This window comes from Eurosta solidaginis, chromosome 4, assembly GCF_040869045.1.
Source record: "Eurosta solidaginis isolate ZX-2024a chromosome 4, ASM4086904v1, whole genome shotgun sequence".
Taxonomy (NCBI): Eukaryota; Metazoa; Arthropoda; class Insecta; order Diptera; family Tephritidae; genus Eurosta; species Eurosta solidaginis.
The window spans coordinates 247436496-247458249 of record NC_090322.1 but is presented as its reverse complement, the minus strand read 5'-3'; positions in this window follow the sequence as shown (position 1 = coordinate 247458249).

The window sequence follows — 21754 nt, the reverse complement described above, 5'->3', positions numbered from 1 at the left end:
AAATTTGGTATGTAGATTCCTGAGCACTTATCTCAGATCCCTATTTAAAATGAACGATATCGGACTATAACCACGCCCACTTTTTCGATATCGAAAAATTCGAAAAACCGAAAAAGTGCGATAATTCATTACAAAAGACAGATAAAGCGACGAAACTTGGTAGATGAGTTGAACTTATGACGCAGAATAGAAAATTAGTAAAATTTTGGACAATGGGCGTGGCACCGCCCACTTTTAAAAGAAGGTAATTTAGAAGTTTTGCAAGCTGTAATTTGGCAGTCGTTGAAGATATCATGATGAACTTAGACAGGAACGTTACTGCTATTACTGTATGTGCGCTCAATAAAATTAGCAAAATCGGAGAAGGACCACGCCTACTTTTAAAAAAAAATTTTTTTAAAGTAAAATTTTAACAAAAAATTTAATATCTTTACAGTATATAAGTAAATTATGTCAACATTCAACTCCAGTAATGATATGGTGCAACAAAATACAAAACTAAAAGAAAATTTCAAAATGGGCGTGGCTCCGCCCTTTTTCATTTAATTTGTCTAGGATACTTTTAACGCCATAATTCGAACAAAAACTAACCAATCCTTTTGAAATTTGGTATGGGCATAGATTTTATAACTTTAACTGTTTTCTGTGAAAATGGGCGAAATCGGTTGATGCCACGCCCAGTTTTTATACACAGTCGTCCGTCTGTCCTTCCGCATGGCCGTTAACACGATAACTTGAGCAAAAATCGGCATATCTTTAATGAACTTAGTTCACGTGCTTACTTGAACTCACTTTATCTTGGTATGAAAAATGAACGAAATCCGACTATGACCACGCCCACTTTTTCGATATCGAAAATTACGAAAAATGAAAAAAATGCCATAATTTTATACCAAATACGAAAAAAGGGATGAAACATGGTAAGGTAATTGGATTGTTTTATTGACGCGAAATATAACTTTAGAAAAAACTTTATAAAATGGTTGTGACACCTACCATATTAAGTAAAAGAAAATTAAAAAAGTTCTGCAGGGCGAAATAAAAAACCCTTAAAATCTTGGCAGGTACTACATATATAAATAAATTAGTGGTATCCAACAGATGATGTTCTGGGTCACCCTGGTCCACATTTTGGTCGATATCTGGAAAATGCCTTCACATATACAACTACCACCACTCACTTTTAAAACTCTCAATAATACCTTTAATTTGATACCCATATCGTACAAACTTATTCTAGAGTCACCTCTCCACGTCCACGTTTATGGCGATATCTCGAAAAGGCGTCCACCTATAGAACTAAGTCCCACGCCCTTTTAAAATACTCATTAAAACCTTTCATTTGATACCCATATCGTACAAACATATTCTAAAGTCACCCCTGGTCCACCTTTATGGCGATATCTCGAAAAGGCGAACACCTATAGAACGAACGCCACTCCCTTTTAAAAATACTCATTAACACCTTTCATTTGATACCCATATCGTACAAACAAAGTCTAGAGTCACCCCTGGTCCACCTTTATTGCGATACCTCGAAAAGGCGTACACCTATAGAACTAAGGCCCACTCCCTTTTAAAATACTCATTAACACCTTTCTTTTGATACCCATATTGTACAAACAAAAAATAGGGTCACCCCTGGTCCTTCTTTATGGCGATATCACGAAACGGCGTCCACCTATGGAACTAAGGATTACTCCCTTTTAAAATACTCATAAACACCTTTCTTTTGATACCCATATTGTACAAACAAAAACTAGGGTCACCCCTGGTCCACCTTTATGGCGATATCTCGAAAAGGCGACCACCTATACAACAACCACCACTCCCTTTTAAAACCCTCATTAATACCTTTAATTTGATACCCATATCGTACAAACACATTCTAGAGTCACCCCTGGTCCACCTTTTTGGCGATATTTCGAAACGGCATCCACCTATAGAACTAAGGCCCACTCCCTTTTAAAATACTCATTAACACCATTCGTTTGATGCCCATATTGAACAAACAAATTCTAGGGTCACCCCTGGTCCACCTTTATAGCGATATCTCGAAACGGCGTCCACCTATGGAACTAAGGATTACTCCCTTTTAAAATACTCATTAACACCTTTCATTTGATACCCATATCGTACAAACGCATTCTAGAGTCACCCCTGGTCCACCTTTATGGCGATATCTCGAAAAGGCGACCACCTATACAACAACCACCACTCCCTTTTAAAACCCTCATTAATACCTATAATTTGATACCCATATCGTACAAACACATTCTAGAGTCACCCCTGGTCCACCTTTTTGGCGATATTTCGAAACGGCATCCACCTATAGAACTAAGGCCCACTCCCTTTTAAAATACTCATTAACACCATTCGTTTGATGCCCATATTGAACAAACAAATTCTAGGGTCACCCCTGGTCCACCTTTATAGCGATATCTCGAAACGGCGTCCACCTATGGAACTAAGGATTACTCCCTTTTAAAATACTCATTAACACCTTTCATTTGATACCCATATCGTACAAACGCATTCTAGAGTCACCCCTGGTCCACCTTTTTGGCGATATTTCGAAACGGCATCCACCTATAGAACTAAGGCCCACTCCCTTTTAAAATACTCATTAACACCATTCGTTTGATGCCCATATTGAACAAACAAATTCTAGGGTCACCCCTGGTCCACCTTTATAGCGATATCTCGAAACGGCGTCCACCTATGGAACTAAGGATTACTCCCTTTTAAAATACTCATTAACACCTTTCATTTGATACCCATATCGTACAAACGCATTCTAGAGTCACCCCTGGTCCACCTTTATGGCGATATCTCGAAAAGGCGAACACCTATAGAACGAACGCCACTCCCTTTTAAAAATACTCATTAACACCTTTCATTTGATACCCATATCGTACAAACAAAGTCTAGAGTCACCCCTGGTCCACCTTTATTGCGATACCTCGAAAAGGCGTACACCTATAGAACTAAGGCCCACTCCCTTTTAAAATACTCATTAACACCTTTCTTTTGATACCCATATTGTACAAACAAAAAATAGGGTCACCCCTGGTCCTTCTTTATGGCGATATCACGAAACGGCGTCCACCTATGGAACTAAGGATTACTCCCTTTTAAAATACTCATAAACACCTTTCTTTTGATACCCATATTGTACAAACAAAAACTAGGGTCACCCCTGGTCCACCTTTATGGCGATATCTCGAAAAGGCGACCACCTATACAACAACCACCACTCCCTTTTAAAACCCTCATTAATACCTTTAATTTGATACCCATATCGTACAAACACATTCTAGAGTCACCCCTGGTCCACCTTTTTGGCGATATTTCGAAACGGCATCCACCTATAGAACTAAGGCCCACTCCCTTTTAAAATACTCATTAACACCATTCGTTTGATGCCCATATTGAACAAACAAATTCTAGGGTCACCCCTGGTCCACCTTTATAGCGATATCTCGAAACGGCGTCCACCTATGGAACTAAGGATTACTCCCTTTTAAAATACTCATTAACACCTTTCATTTGATACCCATATCGTACAAACGCATTCTAGAGTCACCCCTGGTCCACCTTTATGGCGATATCTCGAAAAGGCGACCACCTATACAACAACCACCACTCCCTTTTAAAACCCTCATTAATACCTTTAATTTGATACCCATATCGTACAAACACATTCTAGAGTCACCCCTGGTCCACCTTTTTGGCGATATTTCGAAACGGCATCCACCTATAGAACTAAGGCCCACTCCCTTTTAAAATACTCATTAACACCATTCGTTTGATGCCCATATTGAACAAACAAATTCTAGGGTCACCCCTGGTCCACCTTTATAGCGATATCTCGAAACGGCGTCCACCTATGGAACTAAGGATTACTCCCTTTTAAAATACTCATTAACACCTTTCATTTGATACCCATATCGTACAAACGCATTCTAGAGTCAACCCTGATCCACCTTTATGGCTATATCCCTAAATGGCGTCCACCTATAGAACTATGGCCCACTCCCTCATAAAATACTCTTTAATGCCTTTCGTTTGATACACATGTCATACAAACATATTCCAGGTTTTCCCTCGGTTCATTTTCCTCCATGGTTATTCTCCCTTATGTTGCCACCATAGCTCTCAACTGAGTATGTAATGTTCGGTTACACCCGAACTTAACCTTCCTTACTTGTTTTTCATATAAAGGAATATATTTGAATTCATTTTCGTATGGAAGAAAATATAAAACACACAAGTAGCAACTGAAAATTTTGAAAATAGCCACAAGTTTGCGGCTATATACGGAAACAATTGGCGTTAGCAAGTGCGAATGGATATCGATCTATTTTTTCCCCCGCATAATGTTATAATTTTTTGTTTTACTATACCGTAATGGATTTGTTTGTATTTTGGAGCCAAAGAGAGCCATAAAGAGCCATTACGCTAGTTATTTTCAGATGTGATACTATGGCAGGTAACGTGTTAAGTGAAATTTTATTGTGGAAACGTCTTACTGTGTTTTTTTTTTTTTAATATTTACTTATTCTAATATCAAATACGTCTTTGATTAGCCATTAATCGACAGCCAAAGCTCAAAGCTAAGTTTACCACAACTTAACGGCAGTTCTTTTTAACCCTAATTTAAATTTTATTTATATTAGACACACAGTTGGGTATAACTAATTGGCCTTAACCCTAAGCTTGTTTCTTGAGTTGTTTGCTTTATTTTTATATGTTAATACGAATATTGCATGATTTATAAGAACATTGTTCGTTGGAAAATTAATTTAAAGCTGTGTATTCTATTTTTGTAAAAGAACCGAATTAATAAAATACTTACTGTTTTTGATTTACGTATGTTTCTGCATATACATTAACCTGGGTCGATTTGTATGGACGAAAGTTAACCGATATCGCGCCATCGATTTTTCGAGAGGATTTGGGCTCAGGAAAAAAGTTCCACTACGCATACCCAAAAAAATAATTTTCGAGCCTGCGAAATTTAATTTTTTTGACTTTTCTCGACTTTGATTTTTAAGGTTTTTTTCATGAACTACTAAAAAAATTTTCATATTGTAACGAATTTAAGGAAATTCTGCACCATCTGTAACCTTCTACTAACATTCGTATCGCTAAACTGTTGAATAAATAACTCCAATATTCAATAATGCAAAATGGTCTTTATTAGACTACTTTGAAAATACTTCACAATAACACTTATACTTCGCACCTGATAGCGTGCTTAAATCAAACTGATTACGGACTACTCAGCTTCTGCTGCTTTTATACTCTATGCCCAAATGTCTAGACGTTTCTTCTTCTAGAATCCTCTACCCGGTCAACAGCAATACGCGCGTGTATTTGTAGTGTGTAACCATATGCGTGTGTATATGTGAGCGAAATAGTATCTGATGATGACATGCGCTTTTGAGTATCTCTCTGCTGCTTGTATGTATGTGTATGCATGATGATTAATGTCTTTATGTACATGTACATGTGTGGCTCGTTTCAATGTTTTTTGTTTGTTGTTGCGTGATTATTTACATAGTAAACACTTAGAGATGGTAATATTCGTCACACTGCCCTCCACCTAAGTCTGATCGTCCCGATCAGAAAAATTTTCCGATCTACACGCTGCCAGCCTTTCCAAATAAACCACTTTCATTTTAGTTCGTGGTTTGCCAATGGTTTGTATGCGGTAAACTACATAATTGATCCGTTTTACAACTTTGTATGGGCCTTCCCAAATACACTGCAATTTCGGAGACAAACTTTTTTCCGTTGTGGATTGTATAACAGCACCAAATCTCCTTCCCGAAAACCTACCAAATTAATTGCTTTATCGTATCTGGCTTTCATCTTGTCACTCATAATCTTCGTTCGTTGCCTTACAAGATCGTGTATCTCTCTCAGCTCTTCTTCCAAAACAACAGTGGATTTCTTTACATTTCTCTCCGCATCGGCATCTATCCCATACTTCAAATCAGCTGGCAGTCGAAGCTCATTGCCAAAAATTACCTTTGCGGGAGTTTGGCCCGTTGTCTCATGTACTGCCGATCGGTAAGCCATCAAGAATATTGATATGTGTGTATCCCACTCCTTATGGTACTTGCCTACTACTTTCCTTAAATGCCTATTGAAACGTTCCACCATACCATCGGACTGAGGATGCAATGCAGTTGTCCGTGTTTTTCAAATGCCCAACTTCTTGCACATTTCTTGGAACACAGCTGATTCAAAATTCCTGCCCTGGTCAGAATGTAACCCCATTGGTACACCATACCTTGCAACCCAATCGTTTGTAACGACTTCTGCTACTGTTTCCGATGGTTTTGGATTAGGTATACCTCTGGCCATTTACTGAAATAATCCATAACCACCAGTACGTATTTGTTTCCGCGGTTGCTAGTAGGAAATGGACCTGCGAGTTCCATAGCGATCCTTTCAAATTGTGCACCTGAAATATACTGCTTCATCTGGCCATGACTTCTTGTTTTGGGCCCTTTCGCTCTGCTGCAAACCTCGCAGTTGGCAATCCACTCCGTGACCGACTGACGGCAACCAACCCTATAGAATATCTGCTTAGTTTTCTCGAGCGTCTTCGTGGTTTCAAGATGACCTCCACTTGGACCATTATGCAGCTCGCTGAGCACGTCAGGAATCCTCTTTCTGGGAACAACTATCAGTTTCTTCTCGCATTGACCATCCTCACTCTCCGATACTCGATGAAGGCAACCGGATATCAATTCTATACTGTTCCACTGTGCCTAATATGACTTCGCAATGGGACTCTCTGCTGACATCTCTTCTCTGTTTGGTCTTTCATTTCGTTCGAGCCCTTGCATAACATGTGACAGATCTGTATCTTCTAGCTGACACTTTCTTAGTTGTTCCTTGTCCCATTCATCCGTACACGTTATAGTCATTAGCCGGACATCTATAATGTCTTCTTTAGCCTCGGCCTTTGATCAATGCTTGCATTCCAAGCTACAGGGTCTTCGTGACATTGCATCAGCATTTCCATGTGTACTACCTTTTCGATGTTCAATGGAAAAGTCATAGCTTTGTAGTCGCTCGATCCACCGTGTCAATTGTTCTTTCGGATTACGGAACTGCAGAAGCCATTACAACGCTGCGTGGTCTGTCCTGACGCGGAATCGCTGGCCGTAGAGGTATTTGTGAAAATGTTTAATGCACTCTACCAATGCCAGCAGTTCTCTCCGTGTAACGCAATAGGTCCTCTCTGGTTTTCCAATCGAACGGCTGTAATATGCAACTATCTTCTCCTGTCCATCGACCAGTTGTTATAAAACGCCTCCTATAGCATATCCACTCGCATCTGTATCTAGAATAAATATTGCTCCTGGAATCGGATATGCCAACATTGGGGCAGTGCACAAACGCTCCTTCAATATTTGGAAAGCCACTTCTTGCTCCTTCTTCCATTCAAAAGCTTTATTTTTTCTTGTAAGCTCATGGAGGCTATGGGCTACGCTGGAAAAGTTTGGCACAAATCGGCGGTAATATGTGCACAGCCGAAGGAAACTTCTCAATTCATGCAGGTTCGGTGGTCTTGGCCAAACCTTTACTGCCTCTATCTTTTCATTCGCAGTACAGATGCCTTCTGTCGTTACCTTGTGACCCAAATAATTTACTTCCTTTTTAAACAGCAAACACTTTTTGGGACTTAGTTTCAGACCAGCGCCAGCTATTCCCTGGAAAACTTCCTCTAAGTTTTTAAGATGTTCATCAAAGTTCTTGCCCAATACGATGATGTCGTCCAGGTATACCAAGCATGTTTTCCAATGTAGTCCTTTCAATACCTGATCCATGAGTCTCTCAAAAGTAGCTGGTGCATTACAAAGTCCAAAAGGCATCACTGTAAATTGCCAAAGACCATCACCGACGCTGAAGGCTGTTTTCTCTTTGTCTTCCTCCTTCACCTCCACTTGCCAGTAGCCGCTTTTCAATTCCAGTGTGGAAAACTATTTCGTACCAGAAAGCCATTTCGTCCAGAGTATCGTCAATTCTTGGCAATGGGTAGCTATCCTTTTTCGTGACGTTGTTCAACTTGCGGTAGTCCACGCAAAACCTCATTTTCCCATCCTTCTTCTTCACAAGTACCTCAGGTGAGCTCCATGGACTAGCTGATGGTACGATGACGCTGCACAGTGTTTCGTGTAAAACAACCTAGCTGGACAAAAACAAAGTTCTTATTCCAAGAAAAGTGTAATGAGAAACGAAAGAAAACAAACAAAATAATGGGATTTTTGATTTTCTTTTGATATTTTTGCTCATATATATTGAGAAATTGAAGTAAGAAGGCAGGAGTGGCCGTAAAATGCATTGATTATTTTGCAAAATTCTTGTTGAATATTAAGCTTCATATTTCTTTTAAGTGAACACTTTTATATAATTTTTTTGATGGATTCTAAACTCGAAGGTAGGAAAAATTTTTAAATAGTAATTCTTTCGCAATTAGAGTATTTTCAATATATTTAACATTCCGTTATTAAGAAGAAAAGGTATTTTTTCTCTATATTTTTAACTTTAGGGACAAAAAATTACATACATCCGCGGACATCCGGGCTAAATTTTACATATGTTATAGTCGCACGTATTCTCTAATAGTCGAAAGAAAAAACCATTGCGAATTCTTTGCACACCTATTTTTAATATTTTTTGTAGATTTAGTTATCTCTACATATAAAATAGGATGTATGTACGTACCAGCTCTGACGAGATATTTGAACCTTTAAAGCTGATCTACAAACGGCAAAACCAATTCCCAGGTACAGGGAACAAACACGTAGCCATAAAATACACAAAAATAAACGCGCAAGGTCAACAAGAGGACACCAAAAGCAAAAAGGCGAAGATCACTGACTTCAACCTGCCACTACCTACCGCACCAGTCACCAAGGCATAAAAACAGGTATATACAGAGCAATCCTAATGCAGGTATAACCACACAGGAACGCTACACAAAACAACCCACAACGCTACACAACTGATAAAAAATCAGAACGATCAACGACACTTAAGATGGCAGCACAACAATCATCAACTATTCACCCTGTCGGAAAATCAACAACACAAAGCAGTTTAGTTATAACCGTACCAAGAACGGAGTTTTTTGACATTTGAGTTCAACATTCGAAGGAAACCAGATATAAAGAATTATTGAGTTTTGTTTTACTTAAGTACGATTTAAGCGAAGCAGCTGAGTATTCGATAAAAAGTTTAAGCATACAAATATCGGCATATTCGTCGAAGCTGGATCAAAAGTAGAACACTTCTGAAAGACATAAGGAGCGATTTTTGAATAAAAACTCGTAGTGGCTTTCGGGTCCAGACTTCACATTTACAATAACGGTGGATTCAAAGTTGCCATCAGGCCAACCAACCACTTCTTCAGGTGGTTCGCCCCGGAAGACGAAATAAGGACTTTGTTAGCTGTAGTGAAAAAACCAAACGGCGTCGAGTGGATGACCTCTTGCTATCTAGAAGTCCTGGTGAGTTAATTTATGCGGCAGAAGTATCAACGCGTATGTCCGGCAACAGAAATGTTGCTAACATTATAAAAAAATCCCAGGAAACCACTCAAATATCCGGAAAAAGATGACATGTGAGCTAGACGCAAGATGCTTGAGCAATGTAGAAGCTTTAGCATACTACGTAGATAGCAAGTGGACGACTCATGGGTACAAAGCGACTCGGAAGTGGAGCATCAAGGCAGGCCATAAGGTTTATCCATCATTTTATAGTCTAAGAATAGTTAAGGCAGAATGCTATCCAAATGAAATTGATGAGGGTGAAACACGTGCGGAAATTAAAGTCCAGTCCGTATTAGATAAAACTGTTGAGCGTTTAGTTTTAGCAAATCAAGAAGTTTTTGTTAGTTTATTACCTACAAACTTGACGTATACTTTAATCAGCAAGTGGGGTTGCGATGGAAGCTCTGGCCATAGCACATATAAGCAAAAGTTTACATGCAGTTCTGACACTGATGAGATTTTGTTTATATTTTCTTTCGTTCCTCTTCAATTACAGGATGAAAAAGGTAACATTGTTTGTCAGAATCCTCGACCTTCTTCTACCATGTATTGTCGTCCAATTAAATTTATTTTTTCTATATATAACGAGTTACGGGACTTTACGCCTAACCGAGATAATCTTGGTTTTGGTTTGTCTACTCTCCATGCTCCATGCAAGATGTTTTAAATGCTTGCTTCACATAAGTTATCGCCTCGAAGTAAAAAAAATGGCTGCTTAAGAATGAGGCAGATAAAGAGAGTGTAAAGCTACGTTCCAACGAAATCCAGAATAAATTTAAAAGTGTACTTGGATTAATAGTAGATAAACCAAAACCAGGTTTCGGCAATACCAATGACGGCAAAACTGCTCGTAGGTTTTTCGAAAATTCTGAGGCTAGTGCTGAGATTACGGGATTGGATGTAACGCTCATCAAAACATTCGACACTCTCCTTCGCGCATTAGGGGTACAATATAAATATCCAAAGAAAATTTGCGGTCGAGACTAAAACACTATACATAGATCTCTATCCATGGTTTAATATGCCTATTACAGTTCATAAAATCTTAGTGCATTGTACTGATATTATAAAAGCAGCAATTTTACCTATTGTTCAACTTTCTGAGGAAGCACAGGAAGCCCGTAACAAAGATTTGAGACGATTCAGGGATGATAACACACAAAAGCAGTCGCGTGAAGCCACAAATAGAGATTTTATGAATATGTTGCTTATAACATCGGATCATTTTGTTAACAGTTTTAGGGAGATACCTAAGAAAAAATTTAAAAGTCTGACTTCAGAAGTCTTAAATTTACTGTCCCCCGATAATGATGAAGAGTCAATAAATACCCCAGTTATTTCAAGCTTTCACAGTAGTGTTGCTGATGTTCATGACTATTCCACAAGTGAGTCATCGAATGAAAGTGATGATAGCGAATAATAACATAATTATAAAAGATAACCTACCCTATAACTTTTTGTTGGATCAGTTTTATTTTATTTAAATCTATTGTCTTTTCTACTTTGCATGATACTTTACTTTTAAGTTTTTGCAATAAGTAATTTTCACATAATTAATTTAATTATTTACATTGTTATTATTATTATTGTAATTCACTTTTACATTCCTGACTGGTATTATAAAATAATTTTGTAAAATTTGTAGTGCCAGGATAAATACTCAAATTAATACAAAATATGTATGTACATATGTACAGTCACTCACATAAATAAGTAGACACCCCTTTTTGGCCAATTCTTACAATTTTCGCTTTCGCAAATTTATTATACCTAATTTCCCATAAGAAAATTTGTCACGATCTATAACAAAAACTAAATTATATTTAAAAAAAAATTTGAAAAATTCGACGAATTTTCATAAAAAAATTTTTTCGGAATTTTTAGAATTTTTTAGAGTATTGAGTATTGTAGTCCATTCAATTTAAGTACAATAAAGTAATATTCTTAAGTCCTTTAAATTTTTTTGGATCTATGTGACTTATTCACATGATTTACTGTATATGAAATAAGCAAATGTATGCATATGAAGTAAAATTTTGGAAAAAAATAAAAAAAAAGAACATATGGCTGAAAAAAATGACTTAGTTGTAATAAATGACTGCATATGAAACGGAAAATCTCATAAAATAATTTTGTCCAGCTAGCTTGTTCTACACGAAACACTGTGCGCTGCTGTCGCTTATTTCTTGTACGATTCGACTCACAACTTCCCGTTTCGGCAGTGGAACACTAAGAGGAGCTTGACGTATCGGCCTCGCGTCTCCAGTGCCAATTTGATGTTTCACAACTTTGGTGCGGCCTGGTTTGGAACCATCCTGGTCAAATATTTTCGCGTACTCTAGGAGCAGTCGTTTTGCCTTACTCTGATAGGCTTCCTCTAGCCCCTCCGTCCATGCCGTGATGTCATTTGAAAGATCAGTATTACTAGATGAAACGTGTTCCAGTTAATAACTACTTCAGCCTCTTGGCATCTTCGCAAAATAGCTCCTTTGGTCAGGTTGAGTGGTGACTTGAACTCATTGAGTACTCTTACCGGAATACATCCATCTTGTTTTGTCATAGCCAGGGTTTTTCCTACAAGTATGTTCGGTGCTGATTTGTTTGCTACTTCGACAACCCACAATTTGTTTGTCCCACAATCTCCATTAACCTTTGCCCAGATGACTGCTTCTCTTCCACCAGCACTCGTTTACTGCTGTAGCCTCTCTCGTAGCCTAAATTAAGTTGTACATCCATGTTCTTATATCGCATCGTCTTGCGTTGCATATCGATCTTGATGCCTTGGGCGATTAAGAAGTCCACTCCAATTATGATTTCATCAACAATCTCTGCCACTATACAATTGTGTAGTACCGTGACGTTCCCAATTGCGACTTCACATGCTATTTCTGGAAGAACCGTGGTGTCTTCTCCAGTGGCTATTCACAATCTTGCTCCATGCAATGCCCTTATCTTCTTGTTGACTAAATCCGCTCGAATGATGGAATGAGATACACCCACATCTGCAGTCAGTAAACGTTCCTTTCCATCCACATGTCCTCCGACAGTAAGATTGCTCGACCTTCTTCCAATCTGCGAGATAAGCGAGATTATGGGGCATTCAATTGCGGAAGCCAGCTGTCGCCCCTTGTGGCTGACTCGCTTTTGTTTAACGATTGAGTGGTCTTGGAGATTTTCTCATCTCCTTCTGCTCTGCGTTTGCGACCACCCAACATTGTTGGAACTGTTAGGGTTGGTGTTAAAATAACGCGCAATGTGCCCTCGCTTTCCACACTTAAAGCATTTGACTGCATCATCTGCTGCGTACCCTTCAATGCTTCCAAAATTGTGTCTACCCACTCTGGTCTTAGTACTTCCACACGATGAGCCTTGTATGCTGGTTTACTCAATAGGGAGGCGTTTCAGCAAATATCAGCTATGGGTTTGCGTATGTAGCTCTCTTCTTTCCACGTCCCGTATGCCATTTATAAAGCTCTCGCTTTTTACCCTCTTGGTATATTCCACGGGTGCGTTCGCATTTGCTAGATGGGCCAGCCTTTCGATATCCGACGCAAACTCCTGCAAAGTCTAATTCGTTTTTTGGTAGCGGTTTTGCAACTCTATTTGGTATATCTGCTTTCTGTTTTCGCTTCCGTATCGCCTCTCTAGAGCGCTCATCAATGTTTCGTAGTTGTTCCGCTGTCCCTCGGGAATAGTCTGTAGGATTTCAGCAGCCGATCCTTTCAATGCCACGAATAGTGTAGCAACTTTATCTTTAGCACTCCAGTTGTTCACTGCTGCGGTCTTCTCAAACTGAATCTTAAATACCTGGAAAAGAACAGAACCGTCAAAGGATGGTGTTTTTACCTTTGGATTACTCCCTGGAACAGTTGGGAGATTTAGTTGCAACTGCTCCACATGACCTTTCAACGCTTCTGTTTCGGCATCTATTTTGTCCTCGAGTTGTAAAATTTTTGCTCTTCCAGTTTCGCAAAGAGCTGCGGTGATACCTGTTCCGAAATTTGTGCCGACATTTTAGATATACGTGCCTCTTGCGCTTCCAGCTGAGATGCCATATATGTCTTCTGTTCCTCTAATTGTGCTTCAATCTTCGATGTTATGCGTGTCTCCTGTGATTCCAGTTGAGATGACATTTTCGATGTTTGAGCAGATATTGCAGCCAAAATCATGTTCAAGTCTGTGCTCGTAACTGTCTGCGATGTTTAGTTTTTCTCTTCAATTGTTGTTGTTGTCTCGTCCCCATCAGAATGAAAGACATCATCGTCCACATTAATTCCTTCCGACTCCATAACATTTCGTAGCCGTGCTTGAAGTTCGACCTTATTGCCGGTTGTATTCAATCCACGGTTCTCCAACTCCTTTTTCAGTTGTTGGATTCTTAATTCACTTAACTTTGCCATGTCCAAGTTGTATTCGAAATCTTCAAAATTTATTCAACAATTCCTCTTCTGACACCAATTGTAACGAATTTAGGGAAATTCCGCTTATTTGCAACCTTCTACTAACGTCCGTATCGCTAAACTGTTGAATAAATAACTCCAAAATTCAATAATGCAAAATGGTCTTTATTAGACTACTTCGAAAATACTTCACAATAACACTTATACTTCGCAACTGATAGCGTGCTTAAATCAAACTGATTACGGACTACTCAGCTTCTGCTGCTTTTATGCTCTCTGCCCAAATGTCTAGACGTTTCTTCATCTAGAATCCTCTACCTGGTCAACAGCAATACGCGTGTGCATTTGTAGTGTGTAACCATATGCGTGTGTATATGTGAGCGAAGTAGTAGCTGATGATGACATGCGTTTGTGAGTATCTCTCTGCTGCTTGTATGTAAGTGTGTACATGAGGATTAATGTGTTTATGTACATGTACATGTGTGGCTCGCTTCAATGTTTCTTTTTCTGTTGTTGCATGATTATTTACTTAGTAAACACTTAGAGATGGTAATATTCGTCACAATATGTATATCCTGTCCGACCCAAAAATGTCCTCCAAAAACGTTGTCGATAACAGTTTTTTTGAAAAAACATATTTTTTTTTTTTTAATTTTACAATCAAATGAAAATTTTTTTAGTAGGTCATGAAAAAAACCTTAAAAATCAAAGTCGAAAAAAATCAAAAAAATTTAATTTCGCAGGCTCGAAAATTATTTTTTTGGGTATGCGTAGTAGAACTTTTTTTCCTGACCCCAAATCTTATCGTAAAATTGATGGCGCGATATCGGTTAATAAATCGACCCAGTCTAATATACATAATTATAAATAATTAAAAACAGAAGCAGCAAAGTAAATATTTTTCTTATCGCTCTCCGCTGTTGACATCCTTTCTGGTTAAATGTCAAACGCCAAATATAGCAGACATTCTGGAGCCGAAATTTAAGTCCCTTCAAAATATATATACATGAGAAAAGAAATTTAACAGAAACCCGGACAAATACTTTTCATTTTTCAAATTGAACCAACATAATACCGGCGTTTTTAACCAAGAGTTTCATTTATTTATGTAAAGTACATTCTGTAGAGCATTAGACCGTTTAAAAAAAGCTGAAAGGCTTAAGATCTTAAAGCTTTCAAGTTTGCATCGAATTTTTCGATTCTTCTTTTTATAATTATGTATGCAGTAGTGTATTTAATATTCAGGCGAATTTTTATTTTACCCTTAATATGTGATTCCCTGTAGAAAAAAAAAATGAAGTTCTCAGCTCATACTTTTAATACAAATTGCATTGAAGCGATTCGAGTTTTGCTTCTATTTGATTTTTCGGTAAAATGTACTCTTACAAAATGCCGTCTGACCATTGGTTTTTGAGTTTTGAAATATAAAATCGAAATTTATTCTAAGCTAGAAACATTTCTCTTTTATATATCACCTAATTTGATTATGCCTTGTAAATCTCTTCAATGACTCTTTTTCTCGGGAATAAGATTTGTCGCGTTGTTCGTCCAGATTTATATTAATAAACTTCTTTAAAAGCTTTTTCAGATATTAATCAATACACAAATACCCATGCTGGCTTGGCAAAAACAATAAATAACATTCATGGTTAGTTATTGTGCTTCTTAAAAACCTGTTCATAAAGAAGCATTATGGGTACGAGAGTTTAAACATGTGCAGTCGTAAGCGTTTGGTAAAAAGTTTTACAACAACAAGACGTTGCTTCTTTCGAGTCTGTCAGATCGATCATCGCGGAGTGCGTGTTCAAGTCCGATTCTCGGGAGAAAAGGTATTGAATAGATTTACAAGATATAATGAAAAGAGCTGTCCCTTTATTCATTCTGATATCGCATAACTCCAGTGTTTCCCAAAATATTTAATAAGTTAAAGTTACGCCTTGAAAAAAAAAAATTCTTGAAAACAAAAATATGTCTAAAGTTTTGTTCTACAGAATGTCGGAAGATGGTTTCACGTAACAGAGGATGTGACACGAAATTCCACGCAAAAGCGATCTAAATATTTATCAAGTGCCATGCGGATAAACTTTATATTAACATTTTTGCATCTATGCAGTTAGTGTGGTTCCGAGAAAAAAAAGAAAAAAATTTAACGCCCTAATGTTAATCCATATTTCTGTGGTCACAAGTCATAAGCGCCTAAATCGAGATAGGATGATTTGCAAAATAAATTTTTCAGAGCATGTTATACCTACATATATAAACACTAACGATTTTAGATTTCAATAATTCACAACATTGCACTATTGAGTATTGGGTGATTTTAGACTGTTATGACTTGTGACCAAAGATGTATATATGTACATTAGGGTGGGTCGATTTGTATGGACGAAAGTTAACCGATATCGCGTCATCGATTTTTCGATAGGATTTGGGCTCAGAAAAAAAAGTTCCACTACGCATACCTAAAAAATAATTTTCGAGCCTGCGAAATCTAATTTTTTCGACTTTTTTTCGACTTTGATTTGAAGGTTTTTTTTTATGACCTACTAAAAAAATTTTCATATGTATACCCAGTCCCACCCAAAAATGCCGATAAAAACGTTGGCGGTAACAGTTAAAAAAAAATCGATGGCGCGATTTTGGTTAATAAATCGACCCAGTCTAATGTACATGTATATGAAATGTGTGTATATGAATTCATAAAAGACAATGCACTGCTTATCTTTCGACATTCAATGAAATTTAATCTTTTTAAATCCAATGCGAGTAACTGTGTGCAATTCATAAAGGCCTAGACAGCTGCCGCTTTGAAAGAAACTAACTAGCTAACTAGGAACTGATTCGACAATTGAAGTTCTATAATACTTGTATAAGGTTCTATAATAATGTAAATGCTAAGATTTAAGGAATTGGGGACTTTTTATTGAGCGACATAGCGGAAAGTCAAAAATTTCCAAATTTTGCTAGCTGAACCAAAGAAGCTAGGTTAGAAAAAATATAAGAAGCAAGTAAAGGTGTCTAAGTTCGGGTGTAACCGAACATTATATACTCAGCGTGACCTTCAACTGTCCATTTCTTAATTACTTACTTAATTGGCGCTTAACCGTCTAAACGGTTATGGCCGTCCAACAAGGCGCACCAGTCGCTCCTTCGCTCCGCCAACCGGCGCCAATTGGTCACACCAAGGGAGTTTAAATCGTTTTCCACCTGGTCCTTCCAACGGAGTGGGGGCCGCCCTCTACCTCTGCTTCCATAGGCGGGTTCCGATAGAAACATCCTCTTGACCGGAGCATCATCTTTCATTCGCATAACATGGCCTAGCCAGCGCAGCCACTGCGTTTTAATTCGCAGGACTATGTTGATGTCTGCGTATAGCTCGAACAGCTCATCATTAAATCTTCTTCGGTACTCACCATCGCCAACACGTAGAGGTCCATAAATCTTTCGAAGAACTTTTCTCTCGAACACTCCCAAAGCCGCTTCATCTGCTGTTGTCATGGTCCATGCTTCTGCCCCATATAGCAGGACGAGTACGATAAGTGACTTGTAGAGTATGATTTTCGTTCGCCGAGAGAGGACTTTACTTTTCAATTGCCTACCTAGTCCAAAGTAGCATTTATTGGCAAGATTGATTCTTCGCTGGATTTCAGTGCTGATGTTGTTGCTAGTGTTGATGCTGGTTCCCAAATAAAGGAAGTCTTTTACTATTTCGAAATTATGGCTGCCAACAGTAGCGTGGTTGCCAAGGCGCATATGCGCTGACTCTTTGCTCGATGACGGCAGGTACTTCGTTTTGTCCTCATTCACCATCAAACCAATATTTACCGCTTGCTTTTCCAGTGTGCAGTAAGCAGAACTAACAGCGCGGGTGTTTAGGCCGATGATATCAATGTCATCAGCATATGCCAGTAATTGCACGCTTTTATAGTATATTGTTCCAGTGCGGTTAAGTTCTGGAGCTAGTATAATTTTCTCCAGCATCAAATTAAAGAAATCGCACGATAGGGGGTCACCCTGTCTGAAACCTCGTTTAGTTTCGAACGGCTCGGAGAGGTCCTTCCCAATTCTGACTGAGCTGATGGTGTTGCTCAACGTCATTTTGCACAGCCTTATACGTTTTGCGGGGAAACCAAATTCAGACATAGTGGCATATAGGCAGCTCCTTTTCGTGCTGTCGAAGGCGGCTTTAAAGTCGACGAAGAGGTGATGTGTGTCGATTCTCTTTTCACAGGTTTTTTCCAAGATTTGGCGCATTGCGAAAATCTGGTCGATGGTAGATTTACAGGTCTACAGCCGCACTGATAAGGTCCAATCAGCCGGTTCAAGGTGGGCTTCAATCTTTCGCACAATACACTTGAAAGGACCTTATATGCGATATTAAGAAGGCTGATTCCACGATAGTTGGTGCATTTTGCAGTATCCCCCTTCTTGTGGACTGGGCAAAGAACACTTAGATTCCAACCGTCAGGCATGCACTCTTCCGCCCATATTTTGCTAAGAAGATGCTGCATGCGCTTTACCAACTCCTCGCCGCCGTACTTGAATAGCTCCGCAGGCAATCCATCAGCGCCCACGGCCTTGTTGTTTTTCTTGTGTTTATTGCTATTCTAACCTCGTCATAATCGGGCGGGGGACATATATTCCATCATCCTCGATTGCGAGATCGGGTTCTTCATCTCTGCGCATTGAATTGCTGCCTCCATTTAGGAGAGCAGAGAAGTGTTCCCTTCATAATCTAAGAACTCTCTGGACATCAATTACAAGGTCGCTGTTTTCGTTCGTACAGGAGTTTGCCCCGGCCTTAAAACCTTCCGTTTGTCGCAGTATTTTTTGGTAAAATTTTCGGGCGTTATTCCTGGTGGCTAGCAGCTCAAGCTCCTCGCACTCACGCCTTTGTGCTTCTGCTTTTTTCTTCCTGAAAAGGCGTCTCGCTTCCTTTTTCAACTCACGATAGCGTTCACACACTCCTCTTGTCGAGCTCGCTTTTAACGTAGCCCTATAGGCAGCGTCTTTTCTTTCGGTTGCAACGCGGCATTCTTCATCGTGTTTCGGAGGGTGGAGTCGTGTGTAGAAGTCCACGAAAGTGGGGACAGCTTTTGACCGCCATTCACCTGGGAATGGCCAGAGCCATTCGTTTGCATGCGGTTCAAGCAGCTCACTACTGCCGGTCGCTTGCGGCCAAGTATCCTCTGGGTAGCCGCTAAGCATCCGTTTAGCGGTAAGCTAATGTGAGAAGGCGACAACCTGGCTAGGCCACTCTGACATAATCGGTTTAAGGGCTAGCCGGGGGAGATCTCATCGGCAGCGTCTGTACACCTCTAGGTGCGGCTGCAAGCGGGCGTCTGTCTTGGAGCAAGCGGCTCGTTACATAAACGTGCAAGTAATATTTTCATCCCCGCTGAGCGGGTTGTGCGCTGGGCTTGGGACCCGCGACGTAAAACCATACTCCAATGAAATATATAATTGTAGATTTCATTTCAGATAAATTACTTTTCCACATAACACGTGGCACCGCCCGTTTAAAAGAAAAATGTCTCCCCATTTCCTCTTACAGTAAAACTTAATAAGTGAAATATCATTGATTCAAAACAATTTTTTGCTAAGTTATAGCTATTCTAGTCTACGACCCTTTTAAACTTGTTTTCTATCGAAGTTGCCGTGGTCTTTAACCGATCCCGTCCATTTTTACTAGAAATATTTTCATTACGATATGCTAATTTTTCTTTAAGTTATGGCTCCCGAAATATAGAAAATTGCTTAGTCATAAAAGGGGCGGTGCCACACCCATTTTTTAAAATTTGATTTTTATTTATTGTTATAAATCCACTTGGGAAATGAAATACCATTGATATAAAGCTCTTTTTTGCAAAGATATAGCTTATTTTATTCGTCCACGATCCTTTTAAAAATCTTTTATATAAAAGTGGGCGTGGTCCTTAACCGATTTCGCTAGTTTTTCTTCAAAGCATTCCTTATAGTAAAGGAAACATCTCTGCCGAATTTTGTTACGGTAGGTTTAACCATTTTTGATTTATGATTAATAATATTTGTAAAATTGATTTTATCACAAGTGGGCGGTGCCACGCCCATTAAAGCAAATTTTTTCAAATTTGTATCAAGAGGCTCAATATCAGTCCACATGTCAAATTTCAATATTTTAGGTGTATTATTTACTAAATAATCAGGTTTTTTGTGTTTTCCAAAATTTTATATATATGAAAAGTGGGCGTGGTATCGATTTCGCTCATTTTCAATACCAATCTATTCTGGGTCCAGATAAGCTCGTGTACCAAATTTGGTAAATATATCTCAATATTTACTCAAGTTATCGTGTTAACGAACAGACGGACGACCGACGGACGGTCGGACGGACATGGCTCAATAAAATTTTTTTTCGACACTGATGATTTTGATATATGGAAGTCTATATCTATCTCGATTCCTTTCTACCTGTACAACCAACGGTTATTCAATCAAAGTTAGTGTACTCTGTGAGCTCTGCTCAACTGAGTATAAACAAGTAAGGAAGGTTAAGTTCGGGTGTAACCGAACATTACATACTCAGTTGAGAGCTATGGTGACAACATAAGGGAAATCACCATGTAGGAAAATGAACCGAGGGAAACCCTGGAATGTGTTTGTATGACATGTGTATCAAATGAAAGGCATTAAAGAGTATTTTATGAGGGAGTGGGCCATAGTTCTATAGGTGGACGCCATTTAGGGATATAGCCATAAAGGTGGATCAGGGTTGACTCTAGAATGCGTTTGTACGATATGGGTATCAAATGAAAGGTATTAACGAGTATTTTAAAAGGGCGTGGACCTAAGTTCTATAGATGGACGCCTTTTCGAGATATCGCCGTAAAGATGGACCAGGGGTGACTCTAGAATTCGTTTGTGCAATATGGGTATCAAATGAAAGGTGTTAATGAGTATTTTAAAAGGGAGTAGGCCTTAGTTCTATAGGTGGACGCCGTTTCGAGATATCGCCATAAAGGTGGGCCAGGGGTGACTCTAGAATTCGTTTGTGCAATATGGGTATCAAACGAAAGGAGTTAATGAGTATTTTAAGAGGGAGTGGGCCTTAGTTCTATAGGTGGACGCCGTTTCGAGGTATCGCAATAAAGGTGGACCAGGGGTGACTCTAGACTTTGTTTGTACGATATGGGCATCAAATGAAAGGTGTTAATGAGTATTTTAAGAGGGAGTGAGCCTTTCTGGACCAGGGGTGGCTCTAGACTTTGTTTGTACGATATGGGTATCAAATGAAAGTTGTTAATGAGTATTTTAAGAGGGAGTGGGCCTTTCTGGACCAGGGGTGACTCTAGAATTCGTTTGTGCAATATGGGCATCAAACGAAAGGTGTTAATGAGTATTTTAAAAGGGAGTAGGCCTTAGTTCTATAGGTGGACGCCTTTTCGAGATATCGCCGTAAAGATGGACCAGGGGTGACTCTAGAATTCGTTTGTGCAATATGGGTATCAAATGAAAGGTGTTAATGAGTATTTTTAAAAGGGAGTGGGCCTTCGTTTTATAGGTGTTCGCCTTTTCGAGATATCGCCATAAAGGTGGACCAGGGGTGACTTTAGAATTTGTTTGTATGATATGGGTATCAAATGAAAGGTGTTAATGATTATTTTAAAAGGGCGTGGGACTTAGTTCTATAGGTGGACCTCTTTTCGAGATATCGCCATAAAGGTGGACCAGGGGTGACTCTAGAATTCGTTTGTGCAATATGGGTATCAAATGAAAGGTGTTAATGAGTATTTTAAAAGG